At 36.8% G+C, this 27,798-nt stretch overlaps 1 protein-coding gene and 2 non-coding genes across 6 annotated transcripts in view; 1 reads left to right on the forward strand and 2 right to left on the reverse strand.

Annotated features, from left to right (window-relative positions):
* Window positions 1–27,798, reverse strand: part of wry (weary) — a 1,511,805-nt gene that overhangs the window by 587,250 nt on the left and 896,757 nt on the right. The window lies entirely within an intron of this gene.
* TRNAS-GGA (transfer RNA serine (anticodon GGA)) lies at window positions 26,584–26,655 on the reverse strand. Its single transcript has one exon. It is a non-coding gene; the product is annotated as a tRNA-Ser (tRNA).
* On the forward strand, window positions 26,984–27,055 carry TRNAS-GGA (transfer RNA serine (anticodon GGA)). The gene has a single exon. It is a non-coding gene; the product is annotated as a tRNA-Ser (tRNA).

Below are 27,798 nucleotides of genomic sequence, written 5' to 3' on the forward strand. Positions count from 1 at the left end.
AGGTAGATATCATCAGTAATCAATTTGTAATGGGTTACAGGGAAATGCACCAAGCACACATTTAATTCTCACAGAGTAGCGTCACTTCAATAGAGTGAATGTTTTAATATTAGAATACTAGCCGTACCCGTGCGCTCCGCTGCACCTGTTAGAAATAAATATAAAGTAATTACATAATTAAAATAGGACGTTTGATCCAGGGAACAACTTTTACAACAGCGCAAGATAATTTGCTTCGCTCATTACCCATTTTTTTTTGCATTGCATTTATTGCATATATATTTTATGTATTTTAACACGATTCAATTGAGCATAGTTAAAATTTGAATTATAAAATAATGGATTGCTAAGCTAACGTACTATTACTGCATACTAAATCAATACACTCTCGTTGTTAGTTAATTCTCTGAGATTAAAACGAGTGTACATAAATATTATTTTAAGAAATACAGAAAACGAATGTACAAAATAGCCTATCAATTTTTCTGTGCATAAGAAGCTATTTTAATCTTACCTGTCCTCGATTTACTAGGAAGTTACTGTAATAACATTATAGCAGTATGTCCATCTAGATAAACTACACTTTCCAATGGTGAAATAATAATTAATTATAAAAATCGGTTAATTTAGCTTCTGATATTACTTCATACAAACACAGAAACATTCTCTGTTGGCTATGATTAATAGCTTTCGATTGTTGATGTCCAAGGCCCCTGTTTCGATTGTTGTTGTCCAAGGCCCCTTATAGACGAAGTCATTTGTTCTTAATTCATTGCACCGGCTTAGATGGCGTTATTTTAATTTTAAAACTCATTTATCTCATTAAATATCAGTCCTATCAAAATTTTGTAAAGAATAAAATTTAACGCAAATCATTTTCAAAGAAACTTTTTTATGTAACATTTTTCACAAAAATCAATAATAAGCGAGATATTTCGATTTATTTAATTCAGGCCCCCATATAACCCCCCTTTTAAATAAAGTATTTTGAATTCCATATAGCCTAAAATCTACGTTACAACGAACTTAATTTATATTCCAATTTTCATATAAATCGGTTCAGCCATTATCGCGTGAAAAGGTAACAAACATAGACAGACATACAAACAAAAATTTCAAAAATGCGATTTTCGGTTTCAGGGTGGTTAATTATATATGTTAGGACCAATTATTTTTAGAAAATCGAAAATTACCAGAAAAATTTCGCTATAGATATATTATTAATATAGATTCTGGTGGGATTATTATTGCTTAGGCCTACTTTTTTTTTTCAAAGGATATGTTTTTAATCATAGCTGTTAATTTTGTTGTTATTTTTATTTGTTACTTTATTAGAGACGTAGAAAAAGTCTGTTACAATAAAATTTATTAATCACGTTTTATTTCCAATTCTGGTGTGATTATTATTGCTTAACCTCATCCCACTTTGTTAACTACGTAAGCCTACACTACAAGTACCGGTACACGTACATAAGTTACTCCATTAATTCATATTTCCATTATTATTGTTGTAAAGGGAAATGCAAATTAATATTTATTGGTTTCATAGTTGATTATCGCTATAATCTTGAATGAGTGAAGCGATTATAGTAAATTTCAGTTCGTTTTGCACAAACAAAAATAATATTAACCTATTTCTTGGAGGCATCTTCGAGTTTATGGAGGAATTTAATATACTTCATTAAAATAATAAATTAACTTTATGCATTTAATATTTCAATAATGGAAGGAAGGTGTTAATTTTTCCAAAAGAACACAACGAAAGTGTAACATATTTTGTCGGCTGCTAGGAGAGAGATCTGCGATGATAAGGCGATAGTAGCGATCCTAGTGGTGGGCAACTATCCATGTTTGCATTTTTACTACATATTGAGCTTCGCGACTGTATATAGTAGACTGTGGTAAGATACCGTTTTAGTTGCGGTTTTAGCTGGGAAGGAGAAGTGTGGAGTATCTTGCATTTAGATTCTTTGCCGATCAACAATGGCGGAGCCAATGGAAACGTTTCATTAACGCGGGCGCCAAATGGAAATCAGCTGATTCACAACAGGCATAATGGCGAAACGTGTTTCTAACTTTTCAAAGGAAGAAAAGACCGTGTTGTCCGACATAATAAGAAATTATGATGTTGTAGAAAATAAATCCTACAACAGTGAAGGTTTGGAGAAGAAGAAGGCGGCGTGGAGAAAATTACAGATGTTTTTAACAGCAGTTTTCCTCAGAACCCGCCACGTGATACAAATACGTTAATGGTTAAGTTAAAAGTAATTTTGCTATTTTATTCACAAAAATAACAGTTACACCTTTCAATGTGAAATATTGAAACTTGAGAAATAAACTTTGAACGCGAAAAATTAACTGTTAATTGAACAGGTGTGTGCTAAATTACGTCCGGCATATTCACAGGCCTATGACGTCGATTAAAGCTACAAGCCAAATGCAGCTTGGACAAAAAAAGAAACATCAGTAAAGGAACAGGAGGTGGACCTCCAGGAAGCCCGATTACAACTATAGAAGAAAACGTAATAACGGTATTGGGTGATTCCGCCGAACCACTAGAAAACCCCTACAACGATGAGGGAGGATATGCTGAGGAGCTACCGGTACGTGAAATGTATACTATAAACAATCCTATATTCTTGGTGTCTTATAAGAGTAAAAAAAAATATATATATATGGCATGACGTGCGTTTTATTTCGGGGGTTTAGAGTCATAACTACGTATCTACAAAATTCATGTTTTGAGATAAATGCAAAAGAAGTTTTGCAACAACTGAAACACTATCACTGTTACCGCCTATGTTATTGTGTACGACATATGTGATAACTCGTTATTAGAGTATGTTTACATCCGCTCAACAATTTTTTTTGTGTTTAAGCTAAGTGTTACATAAGAAAAAAAAAAGATTGTGTTGTAGATACGTTGTTTCGACCTTAAATAAATTGTTCTGTTTGCAAGTTACACTTGATTTTAATATTAATGACAATAGAAATAATCCACTGAAGTATTTATATATTATTGTGTAATTACATCCAATTATTGTGAAACAATCAGTTTTTTAAGTCTTCCTTCTAATATTGATTAGCAAGGTGCTGGATAATATGCCAAAATGCTTAAAATACTAAACTGATAACAATATACCATAATTTACCATAACAAAGTGCAATGACTTTTACACAAACCTGTATCACTGAAACAATAGTAAAACATTATTATACTGAAGGAGGAATAGTCCTCAGTAATAATAATAATAATAATAATAATAATAATAATAATAATAATAATAATAATAATAATATAATTCGTAGCGCTACAACACGTTAAGGGTCCAGACCGACCAGCCAGCTGCTGGCCTCAAGCACAGATGCTTAAGTAGAGGTGGAATCTAACTAGAACAGAGGTATCGTGTGGTTAGCACGATGGTTCCCATACTAGCCGTTATAGCTGGCTTTCTTAAATGGATTTCTCTACTTATCAAAGCTCTCCAAGTGCATCACAATGCTAATTATCATCATTATCATCATCATGATCACCTTCATTAACTTTAGCTTCTTTCCCGTCTGTAACATCATTTATTAATTACTTATAGCATTGTGATGATACTGGTCAGGAATAATCCCCATATTGCGTAAATCCAGAAGATCTTTAGGTTTTTGTTTCTGAATAGGAGCTGGAGAAGAAAACAAAGGCTGAAGTGTGAAAGAATCTCGCATTCTTGTTTTAGTTCTGCGGATTAGTATTCTTCTAAACTCAAAATCTTGAGAAGTTCTGTTGCTGTATTTAAAATAGATGTGTTCTAAGTCTTCTTTCCTGTATTGAAACCAGGCTATCTTGAGTCAATTGACATTATTTACATCATTGAAAACTTTTCTGTCCTTTCTCATGTGGCGCCTCAGTTCTGAAAAATTCGGTACATGCTGAATTTCAATTACATGGTATTTTTTGTTTGTCATTCTGACAATAGTGAATCATCCCGATGTGAAATAATTTTGTTCTTTTCTCTTCTGAGACATGATCAGAGTCGTACTCTATTTGTGGCCTGACTCAAAGGACATATCATTGATTAAAGGAATGTCAAGATGCCCAACAGTATGCAGAAACATAACAGACATATTTTATATTTCTGGTTTGTCCACCGCATGTGTTGAAAAAGAAATTCCATCCCTTACCATCTGCATTTTTGTAGGAAATTAAAAAGACATGAAGCAACTTCTGCAGATCCACGTTTGGCAGTTCTTTCATTCCACATAGCATGAGCCTTCTCATACAGTTAAGTTGTACACAGCCAATCTTCGCCCATAAAATAATGCCTTAGCATCTGTTTTGGGACAGTAGCAGACAGTCTCTAGATCAAATTCAGCTAAATGGATTTTCCAGTTGCAGCTTCTACGTCAATGTTGTCTTTTCTAGTCCTCGCTAAACATTTCTGTTCATTGTGAGCATCCTGATCTTGACAGTGAATTTCTTTGCCTGTGGCATTCATATGAGAAAATCTGTAGCATGTATCGCACAAATCATTTTAGGCAAATAGAAGGGCAAGTTAAATTCTATGTTGTGAATATATTTCGATAAAATTATTCTTTTCAGTAGTTATGCCATCATTTTCACATTTTTCAACGTACAGTTTGAACATTTCCCTACGATTTAACTAATGAGACAAGTACTCTTTCTCTGAATATTTTCAGACATAATGTGATATTATTTTTGGAAAATCATTAATATGAAATGTAATTCCTTCCATTACAACATCTGACTCAGCCAAGCTGGTTTGTGTTGTCCTCTTTGATCATTCGAAATTATATTATGTTCATTCCTTTTACACACACAGCATTTCACGTATGAACGATTCAGGCAAATCGAGTGCTGCAAGAAACTATGCCTGACAAACTCAAACTTGCCATTTTTCACCATCTACCTTTGGTTAAAAGCTGATTATCTGTGTCATTTAAATTCCAAAATTCTTCATGAATTGGTAGCCACTCAGCCTGAGTAAATTTGAAATTGCATTTCCTTACACATTTTGAGCAATCTTTCGGTTTAACGACCGTCCAGCAAGTGATTTGCCTTTGGTAGATATTCTGAACTTTCAAATTATGGAATATGGCCGTAATTTTCTGAATGTGCATAAAGGGATAATTTTGATTTGAAGTATGTACGTAGTGACTAATTTTTAAGTAAAATGGTTTATAAGCAATTATAACGCACTTGACATATGTTGATTCTACAAAAATTCTAAAATTGAATATTAACGACGAGTAATGAAACAACATTACCGGTATATAATCTTACCATTGCAGGCTTCAGTATTGATTCTTAATGTTGAAAAGGCATTGCGGAAATTAACTGAATCTGAATTCTCTTCAGTAACACATTTTTCATTTCTCAGGAGATCAAGAATTTTTATTCCTCTAAAAACACATCGATTGTTCAACACAAGTTCACTGATCGATATCTTTGCATGACTGAAAGTACCGATAATATGTATAAATGTTAAATGTTATGTTTTATTTAACGACGCTCGCAACTGCAGAGGTTATATCAGCGTCGCCGGATGTGCCGGAATTTTGTCCCGTAGGAGTTCTTTTACATGCTAGTAAATCTACTGACATGAGCCTGTCGCATTTAAGCACACTTAAATGCCATCGACCTGGCCCGGATCGAACCCGCAACCTTGGGCATAGAAGGCCAGCGCTATACCAACTCGCCAACCAGGTCGACAATATGTATAATTGGAGTGCACTAGGGATAACAATAATTTTTAAAATCCTTTATTTCAAGGATTACGCCAACAGTGAGTGAATATAAGGATGCAGATACTCTGTATTATGATTTCGTATCTGAAAATAAGTGACACGCATTTAGAGACAAAACAACGGATCTACACATACGCTGTTCTGACATTCAACACCATAGCGTAATATATGGAGCCAAATTAACGTATAAGGTGATACGCTGTTCTGACATTAAATAATCATGTGAATTTGTAGATACGCAGCACACTATCTCCGTAACGGTTAAAGATAGACGTTTCGTTGTTTTGTCATTAAATAGATTGGTTCCCCAAGTCAGTAATGATGTAGATATGTTAAAATGGCCAATTTTGTAGATACGCTGTTATGACTCTAAACCCCCGATTTGTTCCCTGTGAAAACAGATTCCTATGGAAGAAACCCTGACATTGGAAGTTCCCGTGCTCTGTTTACCTGAACTGAACGACACCGCAGGCGTGAATCCTTCACCTCAAACTCCACGGTAAGCAACAATCCGCAGTAGTGAATTGTGTTGTGTCTACTGGATGCATAGTACAGTATTTCATAACAGGAAAAATTAGTCGTTTTTTTATCTCTGTACTTAGTCCATGTTTTGTGAATTTCCAGAGTAAAGTCCAATAAAAGGAGGAGCCAGGAAATGAACGAGGCAGATGAAATGATGAGAGAAATTCACGCTAAACTGTTGCGGGTGTTATTACAAGAAAGGAAGGCGTTATTGGAAATTTATTTAGTTGAAAAAGAAATTTTAAAGAAAGGGTATGAACTACCTGAATGGCACACACAGAATTATCAACCATAAGTTAAAAGTGTCTAATAAATATGTACGAGTATGTTACTATAAATATTCAATAAAGTGCTGTGTTCTTTCTTAGTTGTGAGTAGCCATGTAATTCTATCTTGTGAAATGGTTATCGATTATCAGCTGGCGCCATCTGTTCCCTGTCATGTCATCATCTGCTGGTGGATCAACTGGTACGTCATCATTTGGTATCTTTCCTTCAAGGTCAAGTTCACCGTGCTTCACAGCCAGGTTATGTAGCACAGCAATCGCAACGATGATTTTTCAGAGTTTTCTGTAGCTTTGTTCGCAAACCAAATGCAAGGCAGGGAAATCTCTTTTTCCATACACCAAAAGTTCTTCCCACTACGTTCCTGGCCAATACATGAGCTCCATTATAACGCCTGTCAGCTGCATTTCTTGGGTTCAGAATCGGGGTAAGTAAATATTTATTGCATGCATAACCAGAATCCCGTAAAAGATGTCCTCTAATAGCTCCTCTTTCCAAGCGGTCATTGATAGTGGAATTCCGAAATATTCTACAGAGTGATTTATATAGAACTGACACATTTCTTTCTTTAATTATTCCGTTGGAAATTCATTCAATGACCCAATTTTAGCACCAAATTAAGCAGAATGTTCTGGAGTTTCGATTCCTTGTCACTAGATGCGTAGATGTTTATGTTTTATTCCTATTGTTGGCAGTACTAGATGCGCAGATGTTTATGTTTTATTCCTTCCTATTGTTGGCAGCTGTTTTCGACATTTTGTGTCAACGTGAAAATGCAGTACACATTAAATCAACGACTCTTCCTTGTGAAGCAATACTGGATTACGAATTCAATTACAACTACTCAAAGGGCATACCAGAGAGAATTTGGTGTTCGCAATCCTCCCAAAAGAAACACAATACTGGGACTGGTAAACAAATTGGAAACAACTGGATCTCTAGTGAGTGAAAAGGGCAAGCATCGTTCATCTAGGCTTCCCACGGTTGTTGTTGACGTAAGAGCACGACTGAAGCAGTCACCCAAAAAATCATTAAGACGTTTGTCGCAGGAGACAGGGTACACCTACTCAGAGCTGCGAAAAGTGCAGGCCTAAAGCCATATAGGGTTACGGTTGTTCATCAGCTACAGGTACCAGATAGGATAAAACATTGAATTATTGTCGTTGGTTTCAGACGTTCATTGTGCAAAATCCTGCCATATTGTCCATCACATGGTTCACAGATGAAGCATGGTTCCATTTATCACAGAACTCACGCCATTGGGCCATCGAAAATCCACATGTAATCCAAGAAGCACCTATGCACCCGGTTAAAATCGGAGTTTGGTGCGCAATATCCGCACAAAGAATAGTGGGGCCAACTTCTTTTAACCAGACTGTGAACACTGCAGAGTACCGACTGATTTTCATGGAGTTTGTTGAGCAACTGGACGATGTAAAGCTGAGTCAAGGATATTTTCAGCAAGATGGCGCTACATGCCATACATCAAATGAATCCATGGAACTAATTGCAAGTTTCTTTGACAACCGAATAATTTCCAGGAACCTGTGGCCACCGAGATCTCCGGATTTGACAACGCCGGACTTCTTTCTATGGGGTTACTTAAAAGACAGGGTTTACGCCACACGTCCCCAGACATTGGACGATCTGAAGCACAACATCACACAGGAGATTCAAGCTATTGACAACAGAGTCCTCCAACGAGTGGCCAGTAACATGGAACGACGTGTTGAGTTGTGCCTTATGCAGGATGGAGGACATTTTCAACATTTGCTATAGAGGTAAATAATCTCCCAAAATTCCTCTACATTTTAGGTATAATAAGTTGTCGCTAGCACAATTCGTTTTGAAACAATTAATGAAAGAAATGTGTCTGTTCTATATAAATCACTCTGTACTATCATGCGTTGAGCCAGGCCAACGAGCAACAATGCTTCTGATTTTCAACTTTGCGTCACATATCACCTGCAATCAAATGAAAATGCTTCTATATCATATTGTCATCTAACGTCTATGTACGGAAATTGATATTTTTGGTAGCAATGTTGTCACTAGGATGAGTGCTGAGGCAAGAAATTACTTTTTAGGAACACTTGTCGTTGGTAGTTAATGGAATAGAATTCCTTCCGGTTTATGTACACAACAGCTCTCTCACGATTGGGATAGGTTATTCTAATATGAGTGCAGTCAATGGCACCTATTATTCCCGGGAAATTATCTCTAGAAAGAACGAAATAAATAATATAATCACGTTCTTAACGAATATAGATTAGTAATGAAATGAGTTATAGTAATAAGTTACGGCTTACCTGGAAAGGACAGCGAAATCATCCTTAATGAATAGGAGTTCGTCATCGTTAGGGAAATCGATTACTCTTAACCTCAAACTGTTGATAGCAGTCAGAACACGATCTATTGTCCTGCACACTGACATTCACAGTATCACCATTCACAGCATAAAATGCACCGGTTGCCAAGAACCGTAACGTCAAAAGAAGCTGCAGTGTTATAGGTAATGGACAACCTCTCGAGTCATGCTCAAGTAAATGTCAGATATCGCGCAGCAGGTCCTTTGAGAAGCGAAAGCTTGCTTTAAATTTTGCGTCTCCATATGTCTCAAAAGGATTACTACGATCAAGCAAAAGATTGCGACGTAGAGGAGGTCGTCGAAGTAGAAATAAATATCTCCGGAACCGTCTCAACTCACCAATATAATTAACGTGCTCCATTGAATGTACACTGATACACTCGTTCCTTGTGTGAGATAGAGGTTAAACAGTGTTCTAGACGGCGTTTAAACATAGACTGCTAAACATCGGTTTTAGACATCGTCTACTATTAAACATCGTCTTAACAACGTGGCAGCCATACTTAGGCATTGTTTAACCTTAAACATTGTCTAAATATTGTTTCTGCAATCGACCCTATGAGATTATGAAATTAATATTATTGGCGTGCTGTATTTACTGTAACCTTCATCTGATTGGCTTTAAATCCTGCTTCGTTTGTATCTGTCAGTTAATATAATATTCCCCCTTTCCACAGTCACGATTTCCTTGTCCAATAGCATCGGTGTCAGACACTGCTGTACCAGTAGAGGAAAGCGAGGCAAGTATTCATAGGGTGACCAGACGTCCTCTTTTGTCCGGATATGCCCTCCTTTTTAGGCCTTTGCCTGAGGCCAGGCGAACTTTTAAAAAATCAACAAATATCCTCTTTGTAACTTGTATGTCTGGTGTTTTGAAATCATCTGATTTGAGCAACGAGTTAGAAAGATTCTAACTCGTTGGATTTGACGCCTTTTTCAAGTAGTTTGCCCGCAGGCGGCAGCAGCATCGACAGAATATTCTCTTTGCCAACGATCATATGATAACTCTCTTAGTTAAATCTAAATAAATATATTCTGTCCTCTTTAATAATAAATTATAGTTCCCTTGACTTTCATATGTACTCGTAGCTAATTGTAAAATCATTATTACTAAGTTTTATCATATTATTTTGTAACAAAAGAGATATTAACTTACTTTTAAGTATGATATAAGCCTAAATCTGTACTGGAAATATTTTTTAACAAAATAGATATTGACGTACTAATTTAAAGTTAATATACGCCAAACTGTGAGTGAGTATAATACGTTCCAGAAATATGGTCGCATTTTCCAGTGAATAAAGTGCGTTCATTATTGAATCATATTTTCGCACAGATGGGTTACGTCGCTTCCCGATTTCCCCCAGCCGTTTCCGCTGGCCCCTCTGTAAACGCTAGTGGCAGGGCTGTCTTAGCTTTTTTCTGAAAACATTTGCTCTTAGGAATTGGACGTCTACGTAATATTATAAAGTGTTCAAAATAATTTAAATAAAATGTTCTAGGTAAGTAAATAACTTTCACGTGATATCCCTCCCCCCTTTCTACGACTCTGCGACTTAACCACTTGGACGGACAGTAGATAGTATGTCTGGGTAAATTTATCTGTGCGGATCGGACAGAAGTGAAGATTGAAAAGATTTAATTTACAGTACCTAAGGTATTCTGTTATACAGGAGGTACAGAATTACTTCAACAGGCGCAGGATTATGGCCCACCATGTCGACTGATTTGAGTGCTTTGCATTATTTCTTTTGGGATTACTGTGAAACAGTTATGTTTGCTAAATATGCTACAACAATAGAAGAATTAAAGAATTACATTCTAGAAAATATAGCCTACATTAAATTTCAGAAAATATGAATTAAAAAGTTGTTCGATAATATCCACAAAATAAGTGAGGCCTGTGTCGAAATGAACGTACATCATTTTCAACAATTTCTTTAAAATATCCAGATTTTGATTATTTTTCAATTTAAATGCATTCTCCATTCATTCATAGTTTTCTGCCCAAAGGTAAGTATTTCACTGCAAACCCGACATTCTCCCGTCTTTCCTATTTTCTGCCTTCCTCTTTGTCTTCTCAAATGATCTTGTATATCAATGTCGTCTTCCATCTGAAATCTTCTTCTGCCACGATTTCTCCCGTTCACCGTTCCTTCCAGTGCATGCTTCAGTAGGCAGTTTCTTCTCAACCAGTGATCTTTCTGGTCAGTTTCAGCATCATTCTTTCTTCATCCACTCTTTCCAACACAGCTTCGTATCTTATTCTGTTTGTCCATTTCACACGCTCCATTCTTCTCCATATCCGCATTTCATATGCTTCTATTCGCTTCTCTTCACTTCCTCGTAATGTTCATGTTTCTACACCATATAATGTTACAAAGCACTTCACTAGTCTCTTCCTTAGTTGTTTTTCCAGAGGTCCGCAGAAGATGCTCCTTTTTCTGTTGAAAGCTTCCTTTGCCATTGCTATCCTCCTTTTGACTTCCTGGCAGCAATTCATGTTACTGCTTATAGCACATCCCAAGTATTTGAAGATGTCCACTTGCTCTACTGCCTCATTTGGAATTCGCAAGTTTACCTTGTTTACTTTTCTTCCTATGACCATGGTCTTCGTCTTGTTGATATTTATCTTCATTCCATACTGCTCACAGCTGTCATTTAGCTCTAGTAGTATATCCCTTACTTATTATTATCTCCTCTTCTGCTAACAACGCCATATTGTATGCTAATGTGCTGTACACAATATAGGCTGCTGTATATTGCATAATGAATACGTCCGCCTGGATATTTCAGTTAGTGAGTAAAAACATTTATTGTTAATATTGTACTGTTTTTTGATTAAATAAAATACCAACGAAAATTATCAAACTCAAAATCGTAATAGTTCCTAGTTTACGTAAATGGATGTACTACTTTTCTTCCCTCCTATACCTAATAAAGTGATTTGTTTGTATTTTATACTAGTATCATCAAACTCCGGTCTATCTGGTTCTCAACCGTTAATCCAAAGGCATACAGCAGCCAGGTTAATATTAAAAATGTTAGTAAAAACAAAATGATGTCCGGTACATCGTACTGATATGCTTCTAATAGAAGACGCCACCTCAGAATGCTCTAACTGGGATCAATCTGCACTGTCTCCAGGTCAAGGGTTTATGGTCAGTAACAACGGGAAATCTACGGCCTAGAAGGTACGGTCTGGAATGTTTATCTATGCCCAGGTCAACACTCATTTTTGACAAGTAGAATGCGCTTCACTTGGTGTATAAACCACACGACCACAGTTTAGTATATACAGTTGCGAAGCTTGGGATGATTCTTTGCATTTCTCGCGATAGTTGCTAGCCGCTTGGAGCGCTGTGAGTACTAGGAACAGTAGACTGTGTCACTGCCATCGTGATCTAATACAGGCCGTAAGGCAGACCATGTAACTCGCTTAACCCGATCACGGAGGGCGGCGTTTCAATCATATAAATTATTGGAATGCATAAAGACTAACATATATTACTCTTAAATGTAGTGTAATTGCATTAATAAAATTTAAAACAATGAATATGAGACACTTCAGACATAAATCACTTGCGAATTAAGATGAAATATTATTTTTGGTGTGAAAATTACGTTGTTTGTATGTGTAATACTTGCCTTTATTTCGATTAAATATTGCGAAATTCTTGTACATTAATTTATGCACGATTCAATAATTTTCAGTTGCACCGCACGGATATTTAGATATGTTGAAATTATAGGTTATGTTTACTTTCCCAGTTGCTCCTTTCTGTCTAATTTTACTGGTCTCCAATGCCCTGCCATTCATATGGAAATATTATAGGTTATGTTTACTATATCTTATATTCCTAAATTCGCAATTATACATAATAATTAAGCATAATGTCATGTATGATACTCCGCACAATCAATTTGTCTGTATTTTAATACTACAATTGAGTATTGAATTATTGTATTTATCTACTACCTAAGAGACGAAGTAACATTCGTACGTACACTAATTTCATAGGAGTGGTATGGTAAATGTTCTGTCTTTATTAAGTAAGGTATATGTGCTATATTAAATCACAATATAAATTCTTTTTTATTAAACCTCAAAATAGCTTCTATTCTAAACTTAAAATGTTGATGCGCAAAGATTATGTTAACATGTAAAATTCTCTTCACATTAAAATAACACAGTTTTGTAATTATTTCTGCAACATAGGCTATTATGCAATAAGAAGTAAAGGAAACTTATGGATACATTGCACTAAATAAAACTTAGCTATGATACGCAATAAAGTTATAATATAATAATTCACTGAGCGCCATACACTGAAATAGAAAACCCGAACTTAGGCTATATTATGGCCTGGTCTAGATAGAAAAGGCATTGACTGTGCCGCATTTCGCATTGTTGTGAAAAGTTGTGTAAACTGTGAAATGTTCGTTATCGGTTGTAAACTGTATATGGCTAAAATACAATAATTTGAATAATAATATGGAACAAGGAGACGTTTGTAGCACTATAAATTATAAGAAAAAGAGGTCAGAGTTATCCTTCTTCCGAAGGTGAGTTCATAAAATACTAGTGGGTTGTGCAGCAAGTGCTGCTGCAAACTCAGTTCGTTAGACGTTCAAATAAAATTTTTTTCAGATTTATTTTCAATGAAGAATACTTGTCTTTTTGATATTTATTTGCTTCCATAATAATGAAACATACTCCCTCTGAATGGATTTTTAGGCCAAATACTTTTTCTTGAACCTATCCAACTTCTGTTTTTGAGTTTCAACGCGAAAACGCAAGTATCAATGTCAGGACGATAGCAGTAGCTATTTCAGGTCATTGTGGATTGTAGGAAAAGTTAAAAAAAGTCAGGTTTGCTAAGCTTTCGAACAATAGCATTTTCGCATAGCTGCTGCATGTAGAACTTGAAATGTAGAGCGTAAAATCATTTTATCCTACTAAGAGATCTTGCTGAAATGATCTGGAGACTACAAAATTTTCTAGGCCTCTTATTGTATCAGTAAGTAATACCATTTTAGGAACTGTAATTTTTGCGCTCTCTCGAGCCAATACTGAAGACAATGACACATATCAATATCTACACTACACCGCCATTACTTACTTACTGGCTTTTAAGGAACCCGGAGGTTCATTGCCGCCCTCACATAAGCCCGCCATTGGTCCCTATCCTGAGCTACACCGCCATTAAGTATATGAAAAAGACCCAACCCCACTGGTTTAATAAGTATAAAAATATTTGAATTTTAGTAACAATATTATTATCTTAAGTTTTGTAGTTATATATAGCAGTCACTCAGTAAATTATAGAAATGAAGATCTAAATTAAGATATTCTCTACATTTACTTACATAACCTCAAAACGTTTCACTTTCACGTCATCAATATAGTATCAATATTATGTACAATTAATGAAGATTAGACACATCATGATATTAACTATAATAATATTTAATTTCTAATGGTAATAATGTCATCATACCACCTCAAGTTTCGTAGATTTGAATATCCAATACACAGCTGTACTCAGAAAATTATACACTGCAGAATCAGTTTTTAATAACAAATTGAATTGAGCTCTAAATAAGTCGGCAATTCTGCAGGTTATGGCCTTCGTGTAATAGCCTATTGTTTTTTGTAGTGTGTGTTTTGTTCTGAAATTCAATCAAGTCTTCCGTGATTCTATAATATTAGTTCTCAAAACTGACAACAGATGGATTTTTGAAAATAGGAAAATGATGTAGGAAAATTGACATTTCACTGAAAACTATTACTTTTCCGAAAAACTTTGGATACCAGACATGAAAATGAGGGGTCACTCGTTAAAATCCGTTCAGCCGTTTTCCCGTAATTTCCATTACCAGTTCAAATTATATATATAGATAATATATACTTTATGAAAATAATATATAGGCTAAACCTTATATATTTCGTATTTCAATAGTAGAAGGAAGGTGTTAATTTTTCAAAAGAACACAATATCGAAAGTGCAATACATTTTATGGTCTGCTAGGGAAAGAGTCTGTGATGAGGCGATAGTAGCGATCCTGGTGGCTAGCAACTATCTATGGATGCATATTTCAACTATTTATGTTTGCATATTTAGTAAGTAATGAGCTTCGCAACTGTATATACTAAACTGTGCACACGACTGTCTATAATCACACCAGTGCCTTGCACAATCTCTATTCATTAACTACAGCACTCCGGTTAATATTAATCTCGTAACAGATTAGACTGTAAGCACGAGTTTTATTTTTTATTAAAATTTTTCTTTAAAAAAAAAAACGCCAACATATCTTTGATAAGTATACGTTAAAAAACATGCAGTAAAATTTTCTACCTTTGTAGCACAACGTTTGTGGATTCCTTAGCAATGTGAATGCAGAGACGTGGGCTGAAAAAGTGCGGAAAAATTACTTAAATTTCTATGGGTGCTATTCATAGACATTTCGCAGCACGTGCTACGAGCGTACTAAGCTAGCCCCGGCTATCCACTGGTTACTAGTACAGAATTCAAATCATATCCTATCGCTAACACTGGTTTATGAATACGAAAAACGCTGATCATCCACCGAAAGTCGGCGCTAAAAATGTCTATGAATACGGCCCTAAATGTTTTATACTTAATCAGTGCAGCCTTTTTATAGAGGGCGTAATTCATGAGAAAGCCGTCGTAAGGCTCTAACATCTCGTCAAAGTGTAAAGTAGGCAACACAGCTTCATTTTCTACCAAAAAAAAGTGATTTTTGACCAAAAAAATTACCAAATTTTCATCCATCCCAACTCTTAAGAGCCAAATTCCCCACAGAAATAATTAAACGTAATGAACAAATCAGTAATTGCAAATCGACGTGGACAGAAGTAGTGAGGGTCTTAGTTCAGCCAGGCTTGGGAACCCCCCCCCCCTCCACCCGTCGCACTAAAAAAGTCGCGCATCGCATCTTATGTTTTATGCTCTATTCAGTAAAAGTTTATAAAATGTGCGTTCTTATAAATTCAAAAACACGGGATGAAAAAGATTGCGTTAAATACTAGTAAATTAATAAAGACTGAGCCACCGACGTAGCTCAGTCGGCTAAGACACTGTCTTGTCTGTCGATCTGGAGTTGTGCTCGGGCGCGGGTTCGATCCCCGCTTGGGCTGTTTACCTGGTTAGGTTTTTCCGAGGTTTTACCCAACCGTAAGACGAATGTCAGGTAATCTATGGCGAATCCTCGCCCTCATCTCGCCAAATACCATCTCGCTGTCATCAATTCCATCGATGCTAAATAACCTTACAGTTGATACAGCGGCGTTAAATTACCAAATAAAAAATAATAAATTAATGAGCAACAATAAATTATTTTAAAATAATGAACTGAAGAAAAGAAAATTTAAGCTAAGCTTCTGGTGTTGTATTATTTCGTTTTCTCGATTGGATAAATTTGCAATAAAACATATTGAAATGGCGAGTATGGACGAGGGAGGCTTTGGTAATTCGTTTGAAGACGAATTAATCAAGGCCATGCGTTTTATTTTACACCACCATCTTTACAAAATGCTATATATTGGCAATGCAAGGCAAGGCAGGCGAACGCCTTATAAAACGATGAATTTGCCATATATGGTGCAAATTTCCACCCCCATAGTTCAGCAGTAAATTGCCGAGCTTAAAACTTGTAACGTAATGTTTGTGTCGCGGAAATTCGAGAGTTAAAAAGAGCATGGTTTGTGTTACAACGTTGAAAACTACTCCAACTGCGAACTTTTTCTGCTATTTCGGAACTCGCCTTATGCTACGGCCACTTGCTTCCCCCGAAACTTGCGGCTCTATATATTGACTACATTTATGCTGTGACTAATCCGCCACTGCAGAGAAGAATCCTTCTGTTTAAGGTAATTGACAGATAAAACATTCAACTAGTGAGTGACAACGGACTCGTCTCAATAGGTTTGTTCCAGCACTGCCTGCTCATGCGCAGTAGCCCAATGTGTGTTCCAACAAGACTAGAACCGATCTGAACCCCCAGATCCTGTTCCAACGTGCTTTAAAACGAGTGAAATTGGTCGATCATGAGTGATTTGGAAGGTGGTAGTGATATAGTTTATGACAAATGAAGTTCGGAAGATGAATATAATTTTAAAATGAGAAGGAACTCCGAGAGCCGTGAAAGAACAGTTCAAGAAACGTTCCAACAACGTAAAATTCTGAACTAGTTCTGACAACGTACACAACTGGCGCATGCGTCGAAAGAAGTTCGGAAGGCGTTCTGAATTGCTTGCTGGAAACAAACCTATTGTTTTGGCTGCGATGTGCTTAATCAATAATGCATTCACAACAGAGCCTATGCGGTGCGTTGCCTGGAAACGTTCCTCAAATCATAACACATAAATATGTGGAGCTCGAAGTTCATTTTACGCGCATTAGCGAAATCTTTCACGAAAGCGGGGACCGTCAGTAAACTGGCGGCCACCGGAGGGGCTGCAGTTGGAGCTTACATGCTCTACAACAACTGCAGAGAAAAACAGCCCTTCCGGGAGAGCACAACATTGTACATCTTAAAACCTAATAAGGATGGAGAAAGCACTCCAGGTACTAGTGGTCAGAAATCTAGTGCCGCCAAGAAAAAGAAACCTGGGAGTGCTAGCACAAAAGACCAACCAAGTGCACCCAAGAGTGACGGCACCGAAGATACAAAAGAACCTGCGAGTGACGGTGCCGAAGACACTAAACAGCCTGCGGGTGACGAGACAGCAGAACCGGGAAGTGCTGACTTGGGAGACGAGGCAAGTGGGCCGGAGAATGCCGGCGCGGAAGACGCCTCGGTTGAGGGCCCAGCGGTTGACGATGGCAAAAGACATGTAACTTTCGCCGATCCTCTGGAGGAAGTCCTCGGAGAAGAACCCCCACCCCCACCTCCACCGCAACCTGAGGAGGCCCCCAGCGCACCAGCGGAAGAGGAGCCCCGAAATTCCTACGAAAGGCTGATGGACGAGGTGTGCCGCATGTTCGGCACACGTAGAAGTTAACCCGTAAGTGCAAGACCCTGTTTTGTAATCGAATCCTCTTTCCAAAAGGGCTTCAGTCCATCTTTTCGAAAAACGAATTTTCTGTTGGAATTGGCAGTTTAGGAGTCGGTGCACCAATTTACAACAAAATAACTTCAGTCCAGTTGATAGTTATATGTGAAATGTGGGTATAGAAATGTTACAAATGGACGTCAGTCCTAGACTGTGGCCCGTTTGGAAAAAAAGAAACTATTGCCAACCATGATTTACCTATGGCACTGGATTGATATTATAATCGAAATATATCTAAAGATTTGTATTGTAATGCTCTGCTGGTATTGTATCGCTATTAAAGACATTCCTTGTTCATTTTGTAAGTAAAAAAGTGGATCAAGATAGGCCTAATGCTTCAAGAACAGTGAATCCTGCAACTTACTGATGTTATGCAAAGGAATTTTACAATGTTACATTTGTTCGGATCAAATTTCTGTATATCGTAGTTATTTACAAATGGCTTTTAAGGAACCCGCAGGTTCATTGCCGCCCTAGCATAAGCCCGCCATCGTTTCTGCATATCTAAAGAAAAATAAATAAATAAATTTCTTTCAATCATTTGTTATCATAGTAACGGCTCTCTTAAACTGACTGAGCGTATTTGGAATTAAATCAATTTCTTTCTTAAAACACGGTATGAAATGTTTCATATAAAACAATTTTTATCTCGAAAATGAAGCAAAGAGAGCAAAATCCTAAACTTCTTTGTTTGGATTACATCAAAGAATAACCCTTCATTATGGAATCATATTTTCGCACAGGTACTGTGTCCGTTTGGTTGCGTCCCTTCCCGATTTTCCCACCCTTTCTGCTGACCCCTCTGTAGAGGCTAGTGGCTGGGCTTTCTTAGCTTTTTTCTGAAAACATTTGCTCTTAGGAACTGGATATCTAAGTAAAAAATCACAAAGAAACACTACATGCCAACATTTCAATTGGCTTTATCCAATGTTTAATATCATTTTTGTGTATAGTACTTCATTCTATACAGTATGTAAAAATAAATGTAATTAGTACACCTGTATTTCAAAAGATCCTGATTTGGTAAATTTGTAAAGATTAACAACGACTTTATATAAAAACACAAGAAGCTATAACATCTCGTACAATTGAGGCGGGTTCCGGAATAAGGACACATGGGCGTATGTGCCCTTTTTCCAAAGATTGCATTAATTGACCGCTCGAGTTCGTAGGAATGCACATATCTACCACTTTTCGTTTCTTGACTATGCTTCAACGAGGCAGTAGAGTTGTTTATGCCACGATGCTAGGGGTCAGGATCGAGCATCCCAGTCCACACCTGTGGAGTAACGGTCAGCGTGTCTGGCTGCGAAACCAGGTGGCCCGGGTTCGAATCCCGGTCGGGGCAAGTTACCAGGTTGAAGTTTTTTCGGAGTTTTCCCTCAACCCAGTACGAGCAAATGCTGGGTAACTTTCGGTGCTGGACCTCGGACTCATTTCACCGGCATTATCACCTTAATATCATTCAGACGCTAAATAACCTAGATGTTGATACAGCGTCGTAAAATAACCCACTAAAATAAATCGAGCACCCCATGTGCATCGGCAGTTCACCGCTCACATTCTGTCCGCACGCCGCTGTGCAGTTGGCTTACAGATTGAGACTATAGAGTAAGTGCTTATAGGTGATAATGTTTTATGTGCAACAATTTAAAATCTTATCTTGTAATTATTGTTAAATAATGGAAAATACTTGAAGTAATTTTGTTCTATTGTGGCTTAATGGAAATTCCTACTTTTATTTTTCATGGAAACTCAAGCAAGAAAGAATGCTAATTCAGTGGCTTCGTTTTTGTATGACTGCCTTCAAATAAATCTTTAAATCTTTATAGTTAAAGCTATAGCAGCATGCAGAAAACATCCCAGCAACTTTGAGGTGTAATGCGTCATACTTTACAAAAGAGTCGGATATACCTTTAACGCCCTGTTTCATGAAGACTCCATCTCCTACACGCAAATTTACGATTATGAAGTATTTTATAGTGAGATACAAAGTGGATGGTACTTTTGTGTGCTATGAAAATTACAATCTCTTATGGATTCCCTTCAACTATTCCATCAGACTGAATAGAAATAGGCATAATGATATCAAACCTACGATTGTTCCATTCCCAACAATCAGCCAAACCATGTTTGACGACATAAGATCTCTATTTAAGTATTTAAACGAGGACGACGTGAAATGGCTGGAATTTGTCCTCGAAGAATCTCACAACGTATAGAAAAACGAAGTAGAACTATCCCTATGCATAGACAATAAAAGTTTTGTAAAATAAGTTTATTGATGTGTTATTGTTATTATCATTGCTATACTATTCATTGAAATGCAATGATATTGTGAATATTTTTATGTTAATGTTTTTTTTTTTATATTTGAAATTATTTTGTAAATAGTTTTACCTTTGTTTAGTCTTTCGTTTTCATCACTCCTTAAGTTTATTTAAAGCAAATAAAAGTATCTTTGGAAAAAGGGCACATAGGTCGTATCTACTGTACTTAGGCCTACTATTGTGACAAAATATCGGTAGTTTACAAATGTTATATATAAATATTAGCACATTAACAAACGATGAATTTATAAAATATAAGGAACTAATTCAAAATTGTGAATAATTTCAAGGGAAAAATTGTTCCGAACCCGGGTATCGAACCCGAGACCTTTGCTTTAACGTACCAACGCTCGGAACAATTTTTCCCTCGAAATTATTCAAATCAACTTTACAGGGAGTTATACCTGAAATCCTGATTTGCATAATACACGTCACTGTTCGTTAACAGAAAACCACAATTTAAGTCACAAGGAGTTAGTGTGCACTCGAATTTGGTTGCTTGACGGTTGTCGGCCCACTTTGAGGTCTGTGGATATAGAGGGAAAAATTGGATCGGTGTCGGTTAGAGTTCCCGGGTAGCTCAGTGATAGAGCGTTGGTACGTTAAACCAAAGGTCCCGGGTTTGATACCCGGCTTCGGAACAATTTTTCCCTCGAAATTATTCAAATCAACTTTACAGGGAGTTATACCTGAAATCCTGATTTGCAAATCAAAATTGTGTTTGAAATGCGTACTGGCAACACAACACCTTTGTAGGTCATTATCTCAAAATGCACTTTATGGATATGTGCCGTTCTTTCGGAACCAATTTTAAGATATCAGTATATAAAACTAAAATAATGGCATTACGGAGAAAATCATTAATCAGATCAAAAATATTACTGTATAATAAAACTACTGAGCACGTAACAACTTACAGTTATTCTGGACTACGATATGATTACAAAACTGATGTATTTGAAATGATCTGTGGTATCTTACATGTAACTAAAAAAGAAAGAAGAGAAGGAAAGGAAGATGTCAACCACTACAACTATACTTGGTTCGTTCCAACAAACGGTTCATGGATCAGTTCATGTACGTTTCCTGTACCATCTTATGCTCATGCGCTAGTTGAGCATCTGCTATGGGATTGAAACTGGACTGGATGCTGTTGGAACGCTTTCGCGGATCGTTATGTACTAAATCCAGAGATGCTATAACTGTGATCATCTTTGCTAAGAACGGGATGCTTATTATTATTATTATTATTATTATTATTATTATTATTATTATTATTATTATTATTATTATCGTTTCGCTGGTAATTCTAATTACAGAAAAGAGAATTTCGATCATTTTTCTATAGAAACATGACAAAAAATATGGAAGGCAAGAATTCCTCTAATACTGGGGGACTCTCATCTAAAAATAGTTTTTTTTTAAATTATTACTTTATGTACATTATGTATTATACTTCTAATCAAAGCTGCATGTTGAAATTTTAATTAACTATTTTAATACCCAAATAATTTCCATTCCCTTTCCTTTTGGCGAAAATTTAAATTAAATCTCTAGTTTTATTATTCGTCTGTACTTACTACTTACTGGCTTTTAAGGAACCCGGAGGTTCATTGCCGCCCTCACATTAGCCCGCCATTGGTCCCTATCCTGAGCAAATTTAATCCATTCTCTACCATCATATCCCACCTCCCTCAAATCCATTTTAATATTATCTTCCCATCTACGTCTCGGCCTCCCTAAAGGTCTTTTTCCCTCCGGCCTCCCAACTAACACTCTATATGCATTTCTGGATTCGCCCATACGTGCTACATGCCTACGTCTGGATTTAATATTCCTAATTATGTCAGGTGAAGAATACAATGCGTGCAGTTCTGTGTTGTGTAACTTTCTCCATTCTCCTGTAACTTCATCCCTCTTAGCCCCAATGTCACTTTTCATCTTTAACCTCATTGATGTGAACAGTCGATCATGTCTTTCTTCAGTATCCAGGAGACGTTGGTGAGCTTATGCGCGTCTTGCGTACTCTTCCGTACATGCCTCAATCCGCGGACTATTTCTGACCGTTCCGAACCCGTGTCAAAAGCTTGTTGGAACGCCCGACTGCAGTACATGTTTCCGGTTCAGGACTGGTTCGGATTGTGTTGGAACGCTTTTTCTGTACTGCGGATGCTCACGATGGTTACGGACGGTTCCTGACTGTTGTTGGAAAGAAACTAGTATATACACATGGGTGAGTATTCCAGCAGAACGGCCAGCCCATGCAGCTCCACAGTGCCGTGACGTAGCAGACTGCTTGCGGGCGCGGTGGGTTTTGTGTCGAGCCCGCTTCTATGAATTGAGTTTGCCCGGGCTTGTGCTTGTGTGTGCGGTTCGATCAGCTACTGTTTCAAACGTTTTCGTTTTTGATTTCTGATTTTCAAGATGGATCCAAATTATGGCACATGATTCGAATGATAGATCTACTGTTAGGCCGCAGTTCTGAGCGTACATTTTACAAATGATAGATATGAATTTTCTATATAATTTTCAGTTCTCAATGGCAGGCTCAGTCCATTTCGTGAAGAATTCCGACAAGCCATGGAAATTTATTTTCAGTATTTTGAACTTTTGTATCCGATTGCATTATTTCTTATACATTTGCTCCTGTTTAAATAATAACAGTGTCAGACATGTCACATTTTATTTGGGAGGAAAGCATTAAAACAAATAATCTGAAAATTATTGCCCGATTATCGTAACAGAGTAGAATTTATACTCGCGTTATTTTTCAATGAATGTCACTATAAATTATAAATATAGGGTAAGGAAAGGTATTTTCGTGATACAGATATATTCGTGATAATTTTTGCAAAAGCTTTCAAGAACATGCCTATTGTAGAAAATAGTTGTAGGCGTCTGCTAGTAATACTGCATTGTTTCACGGATGGCGAAACATGATTGATTCCATCATATTTTTTTTTTGTGCTGACCATGGCAGAAAATTGTATTGTGCGCTGCGTGTTTTCTTAACAATTTCGGTAGTTTTTGAACTGTTTGTAGTGTTGCAGTGATTACTGTGCACATATTTAAAGTAAGAAGTTCATACTTGTACTATATTGTAGTACTTGAATTCCTCTAACTGTACATATATTTAGATTAGATGTTAATGGCGTCAATTAAAGCTTAGGAAGTGGATACGATTTCTTACCTTTCTTCTCGTGAAAGTGATGGCGGCCGAACAATCGTGAGTATTTCGATCCATAGCAAGGTTTCTGTATCTTTGCCAGAAAAACTTATTTGAAGAAAATTATTACCCGTAAATCGTACTTCAATTCTATTTTTTTATTATTTTAGTGCCTATCACGAAATTATCTACCCTAGATTTGATTCTAGGTATAACATAGGAAAAGAGAGAATTAAATACAGGAAATACGGTGCAAAAAAAAAATAGGATGTGTCATGGAGTTCACTCAAATGTTTCATGAGCAGAAATGATGGTAACGGAATTCAGACTCCTAAATTAGGAAGGCTTTTTGCTCTTACATCTGATCTGGAAGAACGGCTGTATATTAATTATACGAGGGTGGATCGGAAAGTAACGCACAATAATTAGAAAAAAACGCTTAATAGGTAAACAAAAAAAAATATCCAAATGAACTCACACCTTTCAGCTACTTTTCTACATAAGCACCAAGTATCTCAACACATTTCTCCCATCGACGTACCGGTTTCATTATCCCCTGTCCATAGAAGTCCGTTCGGTCGGAGTATAGCCATCTGCGGACAGTTGATTGCATTTCTGCATCGGTCGCAAAGCGACGGTCGGCCAGGAATTTCTTCATGGGATCAAACGGATGAAAGTCCGATGGTGCAAGGTCTGGACTGTATGGTGAATTCTGGAGCACCTCCGAACCAAATGTGTTGATTTTCTCATGAACAGAAGCCGCAACATTGAGGCGAGCATTGTCATGAAGAAGTTTGACATCGTCGGCATTAATGTTACGGCGTTTGTCACGAAGAGCACGACGCAACTTTACCAAAAGTATTCACAGTGGTCTTGTGTTTAGCAAAGTCCACCAACAAAACACCACGCATATCCCAGAATAATGTCACAAGCACTTTCTTTGCAGATTGCGTCACTCTGAATTTTTTCCTTGCTGGGGAAACAGCAGGTTTCCACTCCATAGAGGTGTGCTTTGTTTTGGGCGTGTAGTGGTACGCCCAGGACTCATCACCAGTGACAATTGCTTCCAGAAATCGCAACGCCTCCAAGCATGTCATCATTCGCTGCCCTTGTGGTCGTCTGTCAGATTCTTAGACACCCAGCGTGCACTAACTTTATGAAATTCCAGTGTGTCATGCACGATATCGTACACCACACCGTATGAAATGGTAAACTGCTGACAAAAGGCTCGCAGTTAGATCCGCCGATCGTTCAATGCCTGTGACATTCCGCTGGTTTGCAGCTGTTATCGGCCGCCCGGTACGTAGCGAATCACAAAGGTTCTCACGGCCGTCTGAGAAGAATCCACACCACCTGGAGATATTGCTACAGTCCAAAGTCTTCCACATACAGCCACTCGTGTCCCTGTGAATTTCACTCGAGTTGTGTATTTTAACCCACAAAAATCGCACAACACTTCTCTGGTCTTCACAATTTGACGATAGTAACATGCGCGCCATCTTTGTTGCGCAGTTCATGCTTCTCTCGCTAGAGCTGCACATCCAAAACAAATTGTGTCTGTAGTGAAAACGTCAAACTATATCTCCGTGAAATGTCAACATCCCAGCCGCAATACCAACGCAGAAAAAAATTATTGTGCGTTACTTTCCGATCCACCCTCGTATTACACAAATGCAAGAGTTGGGATTTGTCTTGACTGCGCCAAGTATGAAAGTGGCACACCAGATGGCCAGGGTTGTCGGGCGAAAATATTAGTTGAATGCAGATAGCGAAAGTGCCAGGTAACGATGGTGGTTTCATTTTAAACAGAGATACAACCTCACAATAAGAGCTCCTAAAAGTCTTGCTGCCAAGAACTCACAGGAGTCGTAAATATGTTTGTTTTATGTTTTTTTCTTTGTTTAATGTTTTTAATTTTATTAGCCCTAAGATGTTTTAGAGACTGTTGTCCGGACGATCTCTTATTTTTACATCGACAGTCCTTGTAAAATGTTAAAATTAATCAAAATATGTCTATCTCTACATGACGGTAAAAAATGTGTTTATGTTTCATATTTTATTCTTTGTTTCATTATTATTCTTTACTGAGCCTAATATAGTTCAAAGACAGTAGTCTAGAAGATTTTTTTTTTCGTGAACAATCCTATGAACTGTTAAAACTGATGAAATATTCTATATCATTGAAATATATTTATAGACTTCCATAAATAAGAGGTCAGTAAATAGTTTAGTGTTTAAAAACACTACTGTGAATTTATATAAATATAATATGTTTAATATGACGTAACTATGTATTCCTTTCATTCACGAAATTGTCTTACCACTATCACGAAATTAGATACCCCTATCACGAAATTACCTACCAAACACGCACATTTTCAATCCTATTTTATTAAAATTTAAAATTAAATAAAAAATAGAAAATACACCTCTCTGTTATATATTTTGTTGCAATAATGCCATAGAAATAGAAAAATATAGTATCATTCTCAAAATGGGGAAAAACTAGTTATAATATTAAAAATATCACGAAAATATGTTTCCTTCCCCTACACGCCGTAATCTTCTACTATTATATTAAATACTGTCTCCGTTCCTCTAAATTTTTTAACGACGTTATGTATGTTGTTTCTTTGTGGAACGGTGACATTTGGAAATTTTCTTGCAAATCTTCTGATCACTTTTTACAGATAAATCTCTACCATGAAATCTTTTTGCTATAATGCATATTTCTGTGGTGCCATGTAAGGAAGCTAAATATAAACACTTCACTAACACAATCAAAAGAATAACACGCTACCTAACGGAGAAGAATCACTGCTATATCTGAAGACTTCACTAACAATAGTTTTGAAATTATATATTTTTAAAATATATTTTATATTGACGTCACAAAAAAAGACTCCTTGCGTCAAAGTTTTCAAAATTTTTAGTTCATATTTGCTCAGAATCTTGAATATAGTTATGAGAATAAAAATTGATTATTTATTTTGATGTACCGAAGTACATATGATATTTCCATGCAGATATTCTGCTTTCTCAGATGATGAGAGAGAGATGGAACGGAGAAAAATTCTCTCCGGCGCCGGGATTTGAACCCGGGTTTTCAGCTCTCCGTGCTGATGCTTTAACCACTAAGCCACGCCGGATACAATCCCGACACCGTTGAGAATCGTCTCCGTTCCATCTCTCTCTCATCATCTGAGAAAGCAGAATATCTGCATGGAAATATCATATGTACTTCGGTACATCAAAATAAATATGATATGCGTAATAAATCACTTTGTGATTTAAAGACGGCGCCCATACCGTCGGACCCCGGCCAACCAGTCACTCATCTGAGTGCACCTCTACACATGTATGGACTTCGGTCCTGCGCGCATAGACATCTATGACGTAGTGCAGAGGGCGGCCACCAGAGGGAACCCAAGAGATGGAGCTTAATCTGAGATGATTCTCAACGGTGTCGGGATTGTATCCGGCGTGGCTTAGTGGTTAAAGCATCAGCACGGAGAGCTGAAAACCCGGGTTCAAATCCCGGCGCCGGAGAGAATTTTTCTCCGTTCCATCTCTCTCTCATCAAAAATTGATTAGCTTTTGAGCTCAGTCTAAATAGAGAGACACTATACATTTTTAAAATTTATGAATTTACCATTACAGCGTATTTAATCTAAGTGCAATATGAATAGGCCCGAAGGAACTTAATATTAATATTTCATACAAATGCTAATTAAATGTTACTTACCAACATTTATATTGACCTCTGTGAGAAGTTTCAAACCAATATAACAAAAACACTGTTGCGCAAGGAGCATTATTTATTCAATAAATTCCTTAAAATTTAAAAAAACCAGAAAAAAACATTAAAAAGAAAAAAAAAACATTTCTCTCAACTCACGCACCGTGTGTTTGGCCGCATATGATTAGATCTTTTAAAACAGTCTCAAGTATAATTACAATCATAAAAACAAAAAATTGGATTTTCTTAATTTGTCAGCATTATTTCACCACAGTGTCCCCGTAATATGTGATGTCTGGTTTGAAGTCAATTTATCTCTTCTTCAGAATAATGTCTATATCTATGTTTGTGTTGTGTTTCGTACTGACGTTTGACTTGTTTTTACAAATAACATAATTTTATTCATTAAACAGTGCACTTCAGCGCCATGTTCAATAGGCTATATGAAAACTGAAGCTTCTACTTATCATTAATAGTACATTACGCAACGAGTCTATAATGGTAGTAATTAAGACGCAAGTATGCTTGTTTATGAAACGAGCGCAAGCGATTT

Source organism: Periplaneta americana, chromosome 15 (assembly GCF_040183065.1).
Source record: "Periplaneta americana isolate PAMFEO1 chromosome 15, P.americana_PAMFEO1_priV1, whole genome shotgun sequence".
NCBI lineage: Eukaryota > Metazoa > Arthropoda > Insecta > Blattodea > Blattidae > Periplaneta > Periplaneta americana.